Source organism: Macrobrachium rosenbergii, chromosome 52 (genome assembly GCF_040412425.1).
Source record: "Macrobrachium rosenbergii isolate ZJJX-2024 chromosome 52, ASM4041242v1, whole genome shotgun sequence".
NCBI classification, from domain to species: domain Eukaryota; kingdom Metazoa; phylum Arthropoda; class Malacostraca; order Decapoda; family Palaemonidae; genus Macrobrachium; species Macrobrachium rosenbergii.
This window is the reverse complement of record NC_089792.1, coordinates 27,826,995-27,840,349: the sequence shown is the minus strand read 5'-3', so window position 1 is coordinate 27,840,349 and position 13,355 is coordinate 27,826,995. Positions and strand designations below refer to the sequence as shown.

Below are 13,355 nucleotides of genomic sequence, written 5' to 3'. Positions count from 1 at the left end.
CGAAGAAAATGAGGATAGTTATTTTACATGTAGACGCCCACTATACCTTTGTGGAACTTCCTCGTTGACCTTAACCACCTGGTATACAGTATGTGTGTGTGTGTGTGTTTACTGCATATGTATGTAAGCAGAAACGGATTCGCGAAATTCCGATTATTAACTAGGTTAAAATGGATTCACGAGTACTGAAGTATAACAAGTGCTACACACACACACACACACACACACACATATATATATATATATATATATATATATATATATATATATATATATATATATATATATATATATATATATATATATATATATACATACAGTATATACACACATATATATATATATATATATATATATATATATATATACATACAGTATATACACACATATATATACTGTATATATATAAATATATGTTTATGTACATACAGGCAGTCCCCGGTTTATGACGGTGGTTCCGTTCTTGCGCTGCGTCGTAACCCGAAAATCATCAAAGCGGAACGATGGCATACGACGCCAGAAAATTGTATAAAAATTTGAAACAAAAGTTATGAAAGCCTTACTTTTAATCCTTTGGGTATACTGCATGTTGTTTCTTGATGTTTTACCTACATTTTGATGTGGTGTGTATCCAAAACTGGTGGTTCTGGAATGTAAAATTTACAATTTACTACAAAGTACAGTACTGTACAGTAAATCCTGTATGCAGTAAAGTATAGAGTACTGTACATATACTGCACAAAAGTAAAATACAACATGTTATACAGTAACACAGGTGTACAGTACACTGTACTGTACTGTAATTTATACCAAAGAGTTTATAAAGATAAAAAAAGTGAATTCCTTACTTTTATTTTGGAAACCCTGTGCTTCTTAACCCTGGAAAAATGGTGTGGCCTCATGATTCAGGGGATTCTGGAATGTAAAAATTTAGTATTAGTGTACATATAATACTGTACAGTAGTCCTGCATGCAACAAAGTATAGTACTGTACTGTATAAATACAGAACAGTCAGTATTTTACAGTAGAATAATAAATATATAAAAATTATAAAGAGTTAGGAATTCCTTACCTCATTCAGTGATTGTCAAAGCTGTTACAACCGCAGGCTAGGTTGGGGGAGATGGAGATTGTATGTGGGGAGCCTGCAATGATAAGGATAAAATTGCTGCAGAGTTTGTACTGTATGTGTTACACTGTTCTGTATCAGTTCAGGTATTTCACAAACCTATGTTCAACAGTACAAAATAAAAATATGAATGCCTTACCTAATTTCAGTGATTTTTAGAAGATGGAGGCGAGGATGAGGGAGCTCTAGTAAAGGTGCTGGGCAGTCTGGAATATTAGAATGAAGACGTTACTTTATATTTATCAAATTTACTGTACATATGACCATTTATAACATTAAAAACAGTGAAGAATTCAATACCTTGAGTGATTTGAAAGATGTAGGCTACATGAGGAAGGTTTTGTACAGTTCCAGTAGAGGTCAGGTTAAAGGTGCATGTCAGTCTGGAATGATAATGTACATGATAAAGATTAGAATAAAGTACTTCTGTGGATTTCATAAATAGTACACTAATTTTATAAAATGTATAACAGTTTATAAAACAGAAAGTGTTCTTACCAAATTCTAGTGGTTGGCTTGCTTACTGGGATGGGCATATGGTAGATGAGAACAGGGGGGCTATGGTGTGGCATCTGCAGGTGCTTGGGAGTCTGCAATGAAAAAGATAGAAATGATACTGTACACAGCAGTACTGTACTGTACTGTATAAGTATAATAACACAATTTAAAACAATGTAGGCTAATAGAAATTTCTAAAAAGTGAAGAATTCCTTACCTGGTGGACATGAAATGGGTGCAGGTGCTACTGGTGCAGGTGAATTTGGAGTTGAGCAGGGGACACCTGTCATTTGTGGAATGATAAAAGATAGAAATTACCACACAGGGTATGTATACAATAAGCTACTGTACTGTATACAGTTTTATAAAGTGATTTGAAAGAAAAAAAAGTCATGAAATCCTTACCTGATGGGGCTGGAGAGGGGATAAGGTCAGCTGAGTTGGGCCGGGAGGAGGCTGTAACATGTGGATCTGGAATGATAATGATGATGTAAAGTTACAGCAAATACTAAAGCAATAGTGTACTGTACAGTGGGTGAAGTGCAGTACACTTTTTGTAACATTTATAAAAATTTATAAAACATTAAGAATTCCTTACCTGGTGAAGTTGGAGAGGAGACAGGAGGTCCTGTAACTTCAAAACCCTGGAATTCTTCAGGGGGTCAGGACTGTCATCACTACCAAAGAGATCTGGAATGGCACATAATGAAATAAATTAGGTTATGCGATAGTAAATATAAAATTTGTACCATATATGTACAGTACTGTATGTACAAATGATTTCATGCATGAAAATTATAAAAATTAAACACTTAGGAATTCCTTACCTGATAGAGCTGGAAAAGCTGCTGGGGAGGTTACTGCAGGTACAGGTTCAGGCTCAGGTTCTGATTCATAGCCAGGTAGAGATTCTGGGGAATCTGGATTAGAGTCACTTCTGCAATGATACAAATGATAAAATTTATTGGGTTATGCTGTGTATCTACAGTATGTAAATATAAATTGCAGTAACATTTTTTATAAATATTATTACAAGTTATAACAATTTATATTACAGCAGTTAATAAAAATAAAGTTGAGAAATCCTTACCTAGACTAGGAGTGGCAGGTGGTGCTGAAGACTTCTTCACGAAGAAAGAGTCTAGCCTAGACTGCACTTTCTTCTTCAGCTGCTTCTCCTTCAGCGCCTCCCCTGTAGCACGTAGTAAGATCCAGCATTCCTCTGTGAATCCTCTCAAACCTGGCAATGTTAGGGTCCTCACCCTCAAATGCTGCCAAACATTTCTCCAGGTGAGCAAAACCCTCTGTCAAGCCCTTGATTGTTAATTCCTTGACCTTTGGTTGTGGTGCCTCTTCCTCCTCCTCGATCATCTGCTTCTCCAGCTCAATGAGGTCCTCCGATGACAATTCCTCTCCGTGGGATGCCAGCAGCTCGGTGACATCCTCAGCTTCCAAGTCCAGTTTCAGCCTCTTGCTTAGCCCAACAATTTTCCTTGTCACAGCCTCAACATCTTCTGCCTGCTCAAACCCCTTAAAACTATTCACAAACTGCGGACACAGTTTCTTCCACGCACCATTCAGAGTCGACACCTTTACTTCGTCCCAAGCACGTGCGATGTTCGTCACAGCATCTGCAATGTTGTAGCCCTTCCAAAAATCTTTCAGAGTCAACTCCTTGTTACCTTCAACGGCCCGTAAAAAGCAGCGCGTATTGTCCTCCTCAGGTAGTATGCCTTGAAGTTAGCAATGACTCCCTGGTCCATCGGCTGTATGAGGGATGTAGTATTTGGTGGTAGATACACCACCTTCACATTAGGGTTCATATTACTAAGATTAGCCGGGTGACCAGGGGCATTGTCTAAGACAAGCAGGACCTTAAAAGGCAGACCCTTCGAGGCACAATACCTTTCCACTGCGGGCACAAAGTGGTCATTGAACCAGTCCTCGAAGACCATCAAGGTAACCCAAGCTTTCTTATTGGACTTCCAAATGACGGGGAGTTGACTCTTGAAAATGCCCTTAAAAGCCCTGGGATTTTCTGCCAAGTACACTAGCAAGGGCTTAAGCTTCAAATCGCCACTAGCATTTGCCCCAAAGAGTAAAGTCAGCCTCTCCTTACCAGCTTTATGGCCTGGTGCTGACCTCTCCTCCTTGGAAATGTATGTACGATTTGGCATTCTTTCCAAAATAACCCTGTCTCATCTACATTAAATACCTGGTCAGCAGTGTAACCACCTTCCTAATTATCTCAGCCAAACCACTAGGAAACTCTCTGCTGCTACGTCATCAGCGCTAGCAGCTTCACCTTGCAACTTCACATTGTGCAAATTTGCACGAGCCTTGAAGCGGTTAAACCAACCCCTACTGGCGGAAAATTCTTCACTAGCACTGCCTTCCCCATTTTTCTTCACCACTGCCGCATGCAGCTCCCTAGCCTTCTCTTGAATCACACTCAGGCTCACTGGAACACGCCGTTGGTTCTGGTCTTCCAGCCAGATCAACAATAACTTCTCCATCTCCACTACGTTCTGGCTACGTTGCTTCACGTTAATCACCGTTGCCTTCATTGGTGCAGCGTCTTGCACATGTTTCAGAATACGCTGCTTGTCCTTCACTATGGTAACAACCGTCGTTCTGCTAAGGCCCAAGGCACGGCCTATCTCGGTGTTACTTTCACCCTTCTCCGAACGCTTAATTACGTCGTACTTGACTTCCATGGTGATGCTCTTCCTCGGCTTCTGGATGCACTAGCATCAGATGATAAATTCTGCCGTTTTGGAGCCATAGTGAAGGCACAATTCACGAAAAACTGCAGCTAAAGAAAAGCAACAATGAGGCAACGTACCTAACTCTGCGGAGGCAAACACGTGAGTGAGGAAAGGGTTGTTTGGTATTGTTACGCGCCGCGTGATCGACCCAGGAAGGTCGTTGTCCGGTCAACTACTGTACAGTACCAATGCAGTTACATACAGAGCGCAGCTACGCCACGAAACTAGTTCCGCTTACAAAGCGGCGTAAAAGCGCCGAAAAAAAAGTCATAACCTTGCAATGTATTTTAATAATTGTAACCAGAAACTGATTTTTGATGATTACTGTTAAACCAGAAACGGATTTTTTTATAAATATACGTAATTGAAAAGCGTCGTAAACAGGCTGCGTCGTAGAACGGGCTGCGTCAGAACTCGAAACAAACGTCATAAGCCGGCCTGGATTTTTTAATGAATATATCTGAAAAACCGTCGTAAACTCGGAACGTCGTAAGCCGGAACCGTCGTAAGCCGGGGACCGCCTGTACATACATATATATGTGTATGTATGTGTCCCCAGTAGGACTTCATAGTTCACAGCCTACACTTAAGTCTCTCAGCTTTTGCTCTCTTGGTTAGATTTTTATTTTCAGTTGATGAGGAAAGAATAGAGTTTTAGGTAAAAAGTCCATAGTGAATTCACAGGTTTTCTTTGTTTTTTATCATATTGGTACTAATGCGACTGAAAAAATATTTGATAGACATATTTCGTATTGATAAAATTACTGTGTATTTTCTCCTGAAAAAAAAAAAGAATATTTCTTGGCTATGTGTGCGGAAAGCAAACAATCAGTGTGGAAACAATCTGATTAAAGAGAGAAGTGTTTAATTTACATTATCAGTGGTAAAGCATGTAACGAAGAAGAGGAATTTCAAATGAGCCAGTAATCATAGTTGTACTGTCTACTCAGTGTTGCTTGAAGCTTAGTAAATTGCTGACATTTTTTTTTTATAGGTCTAGTTCCATTCATTATTTCTCTTAAGGCCAAAAGCATAAAAAGACGTTTGACAATGAAGACTTGCTGAACTATGCCTCAATATTTCTTTTGACCAGAAAACACGAGTTGTTTTTCATGTAAAATAGATATAAGAAATTTTTTTTCCGGAGTTAATATAGTTATCATAGAATTATAGTATCGTTAGATGAAAACGATTATTCCTGTAAGCTTCTTAGCCTGCTGTTAAAAAAATAATTCTAGTATTAGAAACTCTAGCTAGCATAATGAACATCTCTTCTGAACCAGACCATTAAGGACCCTACAGAAATATTACGTGAGGGAAGTCTAAACATGTGACACGAGACGGACCTTATCCACATTTCTGACATAAATTATAATTTTGGCAATAATATTTCACACATATAACAGCACTTTTTGACAGAATAGATCGCATTTTTTTCTTAGTGATACCAGAAAACGAAGAAATAAAATTACTCAGTTGCTAGTTATTGTATTTATAACGCTATTTTAAGGATTCGCCATCATATATTTGTGTCTCATTGAAAGTTCGGTCACCTTTAGAATACGTCTTATTGGTGTCCATGACTGCGATGGTTTTGCGGATCAATATAGATAGTGTTTGAAATGGAAGTGTTTGTTTTTAAACTAGGTGAACCAAATAAGGCTTTGGCAAGGAGACTACCTGGTCTAGCTCATGCTACATCGCAGTGTAATTCGGAGATACAGCAACCTGCAAGCTGGGAATAGAGTTAGAACTGAAGCACACCTGATTTAAATTGCAAGTGTCAGAGGTAGGCAAGATTTTTGTAATGTATATTAGCCGTTACACATCTGCTCGATTAAGGATAATTGTAAGGAAGGGCCAGCGCGCAGATATCGTTTATTCATAATTTTTTTTTTTTTTACTCTCTTGTAAATGACGTGTTTAATGCAGTACAGGTGCGGTAATTTGAGAGAGCGTCAGAAAGTTCCTAACCTAAAGTCCCCGAAAAGTCTCGAATAGTATAATACTGGGATGCATCCTAACCTAATCTAACCTAGGACGCCATATTGCTTCTCAGGACACCTAAGGTGACCAAGACCACCATAAATCATAAAAGTCAGGTACATAAATTCATCTCGGCCAAACCTTACAAATCATGTTCGACTTGTTAAGGGGGCCAACACTGCCTACCACTTACATTTGCACAGAGTTTATTCCTTACCTTGACATTAGGAGGTACACAGCTACAAAGCACAGTTTCTTGTGTTCCATTCCTATACTTAGCAGTTATCTCTTCTAGCCTTGAGTCTTTCATTTTACATCTTGTGTGATACAGAATGAATCCAGGTAAAAAAAGTCGTAGAAAAAAAGTCACAATAATTTATGGTGGTTGGTAATAAAGTCACAGGAAAAAACTAACCTAACCTAATGATTACCAGCCACCATAAATTTGTGACTTTTTTTTCCTGTGACTTTTTTTCTTAGCCAAAATTGTGACTTTTTTTTTCTGTGACTCGTTTTCCTGTGACTTTATTACTAGCCACCATACAGAACATATTTAAGATCTCCATCAACATCTCCCATCAGAAACAAGTGCAATGTACCGTTCAGGAAGAGTACAAATCAAAATATAATGTCAATAGAATATATATACATAATTCATTTATGTCAACATATACACATAATTCATTTATGTCAAGCGTGACAATATGGAAAAGAGGGTTACAGGGGTTCAGCCAGATCTAACCTAGCCAAAAAATCTTGATACTGCATAATCTAACCAAACCTAGCCTAGATTGCCAGGCCTTTCCTAACCCCAGTGGCTTTTCCCCTAAGGACCCTCCCCACTACAATCCTAAGCTGACCTACAGCATATACACAAAAAGCAAATACAGAAATTTATATCAGCTAGCACGGGACACCCAATTTTTCCTCCTTAGCATTGCACTGATCATTTACCGTACCTTGAAGTTAGGAGGTACAAAACTACAAGGCACACAATCCCTCTTTATTTCATACCCAAGCCTAGTGATTGGCTCTTCCACCCAAGGCATGCAATGTGGAGGATAGACATTTATTAGTAATATGAAATATAACAGTTGCGATCGTCAGCACCTGTTACACACAAGATGGACATTATTAAATTGAAGAAACTGTTGTGCTAATTGCGAGTAGTCAGAAAACATTCAAGTTTTTTAGTGTAAGAATTAATACATTTTTAACTGGAATAATATCGTCTCCCGAATTTGGCCAGTGTCCTGTATCCTCAAAACAGTAACAATGGACCAAGAATATGATGCAAGCCTTCATATTTTTTCTGATATTAAATGTGGTGTTGGTTAGGAAATGAAGAAATATAGTACTTAATAACCATAAAGGAAGTGAGGTAGAGGTAAAGGGCATATTGCAGCTCATGCTTTATTAAAGTAACTTTATTGTATGCAGAAATAGCTATTTAATATCTTGAGTATTTTGTCTGGAACTACTTGGACACAGAGCATAGACTACATAGCAAATTTGTGAACATGCTGATATATAAATAAATTTACACACTCAGTGAAGAATAAAAATTACCACCTTTCAGTCATGCTCCCCAGATACCAGTAAAATAAAAGTAGCCCATATGTGAGGAAACAGTTCAGTTTGGTTGAATAATGCGCGAAGAGTTGCAAGCCAGCCAGATTAAGGAGCATGGGTTAAGTGATGTATAACTGGTTATTATATCCACTGTAAGTTAAGTTAAATTAATGAGAGTAATGGTAAATAAACAGGTACCCAGTTACAAACAAAAATCCAGTTAACTCAAATTGTACCATTGCAAATTTGTGACGAGGTATTGTTCATGCTTTACGATGAGATAACGAATGAGATGATCATTTGGTTATGCCTTAGTACTTTGAAACATCAAGTTGCGAAGGTAGGCTACAGGTCCCCGTCGTACATAGTAAATCTCATTTAGAAGATAAATCAGATATCTTTATTTCCATCAGAGAGGTCCCGTGGGCATATAGGCTATCTTTGTTTCAAGTTGGAAAGAATCCGTGCCAATGAATTATGTATAAGTAGCAGAATAATTCTGATTATCGATGTTTTCACACAGTCTGAATGCATGATTACATTTTTCTTCTTGATACTTCGCTACAAATTATATTTTTGAAAATACGAGTGCAGATCTAGTACGGGACGTTCTTTATTTATACCTTATACTGTATGTCAGCGTTCGAATGAAGCGAAGCAAACTACCTTTCAGTTTTGCAAATTAGGAATTGTGTGTTCAGTTTGTAATTGTATTACTTTAATACAAAATAGCTTACATCAGTTTTATCTAACGTTATTTTAAAGACACACACACACGTACATGCATATATAATTGTGTATGTATATTTGTTTGTTTATTTATATATGATTAGTGTATGTGTGTGAAAGAGAGAGAGAGACAGAGTTTTTGTGGCAAGGTTAAAGAAACGTGTTCGTCATGGATGTAGTTATTCACAGTGCATTTGGATAAAAAAAATCGTGTCATCATAATTCGATAGCTCGTCATTAAGTGAGAGGTGCGGTTAGACACAAATGTTTCAGTATTTTTCGTCCTTAGTAATTAGTATATTGTATCCATAGATACAGGGAGGTTCTAATTCTATTGTCCTTCCTAATGCAGTGCAGGAAGGAAGAAGTTTTTTTCTTTCTCGACATGGATAAAGCAGTTAGTCTGTTTTTATTTATTATTTTTTTCTCCTTAAGGCGTCATTCTATAGATCTTGAACTCAACAGTTGGTGCCATGAATATTCTTTCTCTACTACTAGAGGGTGATAATTCATTTTTCTTTATTAAATACATGTACAAATAGTGTTAGTTTAGTAACTTATCCGACGGTATAATGCATCACTCTTTACATGACAATAAGTCATTGTCAAATCTTCCCGTTTAAATACAGTGAACGGAAAGCTACAAAATTTAATTGAGCAAATGATAATCAGTGTTATATGATTAATGTGTCATGAAATTCTTTACTTAAAAATCTAGTCAGATGTATCAACGCCCTTTAGTTTTATTTAAACTGAATTGAGATTTGTATGTTATTCTTAACGCTAAATGTTAGCAAATCGTTGAAAGAAAATAATCAGATTTTACTTCCCAACGTTCTCAGTTGCCATTGTGTGCTGTAAAATATCCAGTTAGCAGAATAGCTTCAACTGATTATCAAGGAATTCATGCATAAATATGCAAGTCTCGTACGTAAAGGAATTTTATAGTAGGCATATAAGTTTCGAAAATAGATAGTTTGGCCTCCCCTGTATTATTTTTCATAATGACATCTGAAATACAGTCAGTGTCAGAGTTTATATATAAAAACCAAGTTTTACATTTTTCATAAGTGGTTATGTCTAATTAAATACCTTTTTAGTTATTTGAACAATATTCTCGTCATTTTGAAATCTTGCCATCGTGCTGAATCTAGGCTGAACAAGTATCCTGAGACGATGCTTTGGAAAACGATTAAAATTAAATTACGTACAGCTGCATCAGTATACAGCCCGTGGTATGCTTACCAGTACACCAGTTTCATACGTGTTTTTCGTTCCATTGTACGTCTGAGTAAATGACACTTTGTTCACAAAGAGTACATCATTTTGGCTTCGGAATACGCAAGTTAGCGGGCTATTTTTAAGAATAATTACCAATAGATTAAGAATAACAGTTGAATTTGCGTGTGTCATTTTTGTGCTATATATTTCGTTGTAGCTTCGTTTTTGATATTGGTGAATTTGCATGGTTGTCATTTTTGTACTGTGGAAAAATCAAAAGTAATAACATTGAGCATAAAATGCTGTACGAACTTGTGTGACATGCATTTTGGTGGGCTGGTCAAGTAAGATGCAAAAATGACGACTGGCAAGGATCACAGAAGCACACAAATTAACTGAAGCGACATAATGGGGAATCAACAATGGAAGTGAAGTAGCTTAGTAATTGCGTCAGTATAGTCGACAGTTTTTTGTTTTCAAAGTCTTCAGGCGCGTTCGCCTATGAAAACTTCCTTAGTGAAATGTAGCTGTTATTCCTCCGTTACTCGTGCAGTATGACGTAACGAGGGTCTCGCCCCGAAGGCTTCACATGCGAGAGTATAAAATAATTCTCCTCAACTTCATTGCATCTGGTTTGCTTTGCTAAAAATGAAAGGAAGTTTAGTTTGGTGATTGTAAATTGGATGGTTTTTTTTTATTAATGAGGAAATTGTTAGACAACTGAACACTTATATTATGAATAAATGTGAGACATGGTATTTAGGTTACATTTTTAATTCGTTCATGTGTTCGTATTTGTGTATATACATACAGGGTGTAACACGAATTTATGCAAATATATTGGGAAACGGAAGAGTCATACTGAGCAGAAATTTTTCTATAAATATATGCATTTTAAGGCTTTGTTTGTCGGTGGGGTGAATTTTTTTTTAAATAACTGTTATCATTAAACGGGCAAGTAAGATGGTGTACAGGGTGTCGGAGTGAGTAGCCAGAGATATGGTGCGGATGGGGTATGGAGCTGATCAGTTCACTTGTTGCTGTGAACAGTCTCGCTTTTCCGCCAAGATAAGTGAGCTTGTCTAGGTTATAAGTGTCAAATTCCGGATTCATTTTGAAAGCAAGAAACTGGAGGCAAAGCCTTATCGTTCCAGTAATGTAGAATATGCAGATAAGATGTTTATTTACGGGTTTTGCAACAGTTCCATTTCTAGATTAAACGGTTGTTAACGCCACTGTTATACAAAAAATGAAATCGGCGATCAGGTCGATGTGAATAAAATACCTCCAAATCAAATGTATTCTTTAGATACCAAACAAAGGGGGAAAAATGCATGCATCATTGAAACCTCCCTCTCCGTTAATGGTATTCACTGGTCTCAGATAAAGGAAAGAAAAGCAAGCCTAATGGAATCTCCACTACGTCAAAGATAGGCCTATTCACTAAACACCCATCAAAGATTTAAAGAGTATTATCAAAAACCTCTCATTCTCCATCAAAAGTACTCATCACACGGCAGTCAAAGCAAAAAAAACCCCACCTATGAAAACGCTTTCGTCTGTGTCACATTAAAAAGAATGCCGTAGGCCTAGTTCTGACTCCTGATTCAACAATTCCGTGACGAGACGGCGGGACAGTTTGCGCTAGAATTCAACGATCACAAATAAATACACAACTTTCTTGATACTTAAAGCTAATCATTAAAATTAATTATATGAAATCTGTTCACAGTTGATTTTCTAGTTGAAGGGGCTGTAGGTGTACATTTTTCAAGAACCTGTAAGAGAAAATCATAAAAGGCTAGCAATTGAGTTGCCTAACGTGCTTCATCAACCCTTCCGCCCACATCCCTGACTACTCACTCCGACATCCCGTACGGGCCAGCTTACTTGCCCATTTAATGATAACTTATTTTAAAAATTCACCTCACCGACAAACTAAGCCTTAAAATGTATATGTTCATAGAACATTTTCTGCTCAGAATGATTTTTCTTTCATTTCCAAAATATTTGCATAAAATCGTGTTACACTAATATATATATATATATATATATATATATATATATATATATATATATATATATATATATATTTATATACACATATATATACACACACAAATGCTTACGAGCACATGAACCTAAATTAACAGTGTAACCTAAATACCATGTCTCACATTTATTCATAAAATATTTGTGTTCAGTTGTTTAACTATTTCCTCATTAATAAAAACCACCCAATTCAAAAAACACTAGAACTAAACTTTCATTCATTTTTAGCAAAGCAAACCAAATGCACTGAAGTTAAGGGAGACAATTATTTTACACTCTTTCCTGTGAAGCTTTCTGGGCGAGACTGAGAAATTCTAAGTGACCCTTGTTACGTCATAACGCATGAGAAGCGAAGGAATAACAGCTACATTTCACTAGAGGATGTCTTCATAATGTATATGTTTTGCAACGTTTATGCATAAATGTAAGAACTTCATATGTGCTCATGAGTATGTATGTAGGCTATGTAACCTAAAGCAACCATCAAGCTTAAAACCACCATAACTAAACATTTATATTTTTTACCAATGGAACCAGCTGACGTCACACAGGACAAAGTTCGTCGAACAAAGCTCCATCGTGTGGACGCAGCCTAAAATTTCGAGTGACCCTCGTTACGTCATACAACATGAGTAACGGTGGAGTAACAGCTCCATTCTACTAAAGAATGTGTTAATGCCCAAGCGCGCCTAGATATTGTTAGGAAACGAAAATTTCGAACTCTGTACGTGACTGTTTATCCTACTGACGCAATTACCAAACTACCTTAGCTCCATTGCATGCATACATACATACCGTACATATACGTACGTACATACAGTACATATATGTATATATATATATATATATATATATATATATATATATATATATATATATATATATATATATCGTATATGCATGTATGTATGTTTTATATACCGTATATCTCGTCTTGAATTTTTTTAATCTTGTTAATCACTTCATCATTTTTGGTTATTGCTTATTAACTCAAAATTTTCCTCTGACTTCCTTATGTTTTCCAATTTTTTCTTTAAAACATAATGCTTAATACTTGCTTTGTAATAAGAAAGGGCCAGTTTGGTGATCTGTTTTTAACAACTAAATTATTTTGAAGGTAGTATGGTTTGAATCGTTTGGGAATTAACTTGTAAGGTAAAAGAATAGACTTGTATGTCTGTTCTGTTATTTGTTCTAACTGTTGTTTTATATTTTAGTGGGTTTCCTTTACTTAAGTAACTGTGTACACAAATTCTCTTATTATATTCAGTAGTGTAACGCTTGCAGAGAACTACTTAGTATTTAGTTTATCATTTTCTCGTCTTTGTGGCAAACCTGCAATTTTGATCTCGCAGAGTTATGTGATTCACGTGTGTGCGTGTGCGGGTGTGTGTGTGTG

The 13,355-nt window shown here is 36.7% G+C and overlaps 1 long non-coding RNA gene across 1 annotated transcript; it reads right to left on the bottom strand.

Moving 5' to 3' along the window:
• Positions 1–1,143: 1,143 nt before the first annotated feature.
• LOC136833912 (uncharacterized) lies at positions 1,144–2,296 on the bottom strand. The gene is made up of 6 exons (XR_010851621.1): positions 2,227–2,296; positions 2,034–2,099; positions 1,846–1,911; positions 1,629–1,720; positions 1,431–1,513; positions 1,144–1,336 (listed from the first exon to the last, which is right to left on the bottom strand). It is a non-coding gene; the product is annotated as an uncharacterized lncRNA (long non-coding RNA).
• Positions 2,297–13,355: the final 11,059 nt, after the last annotated feature.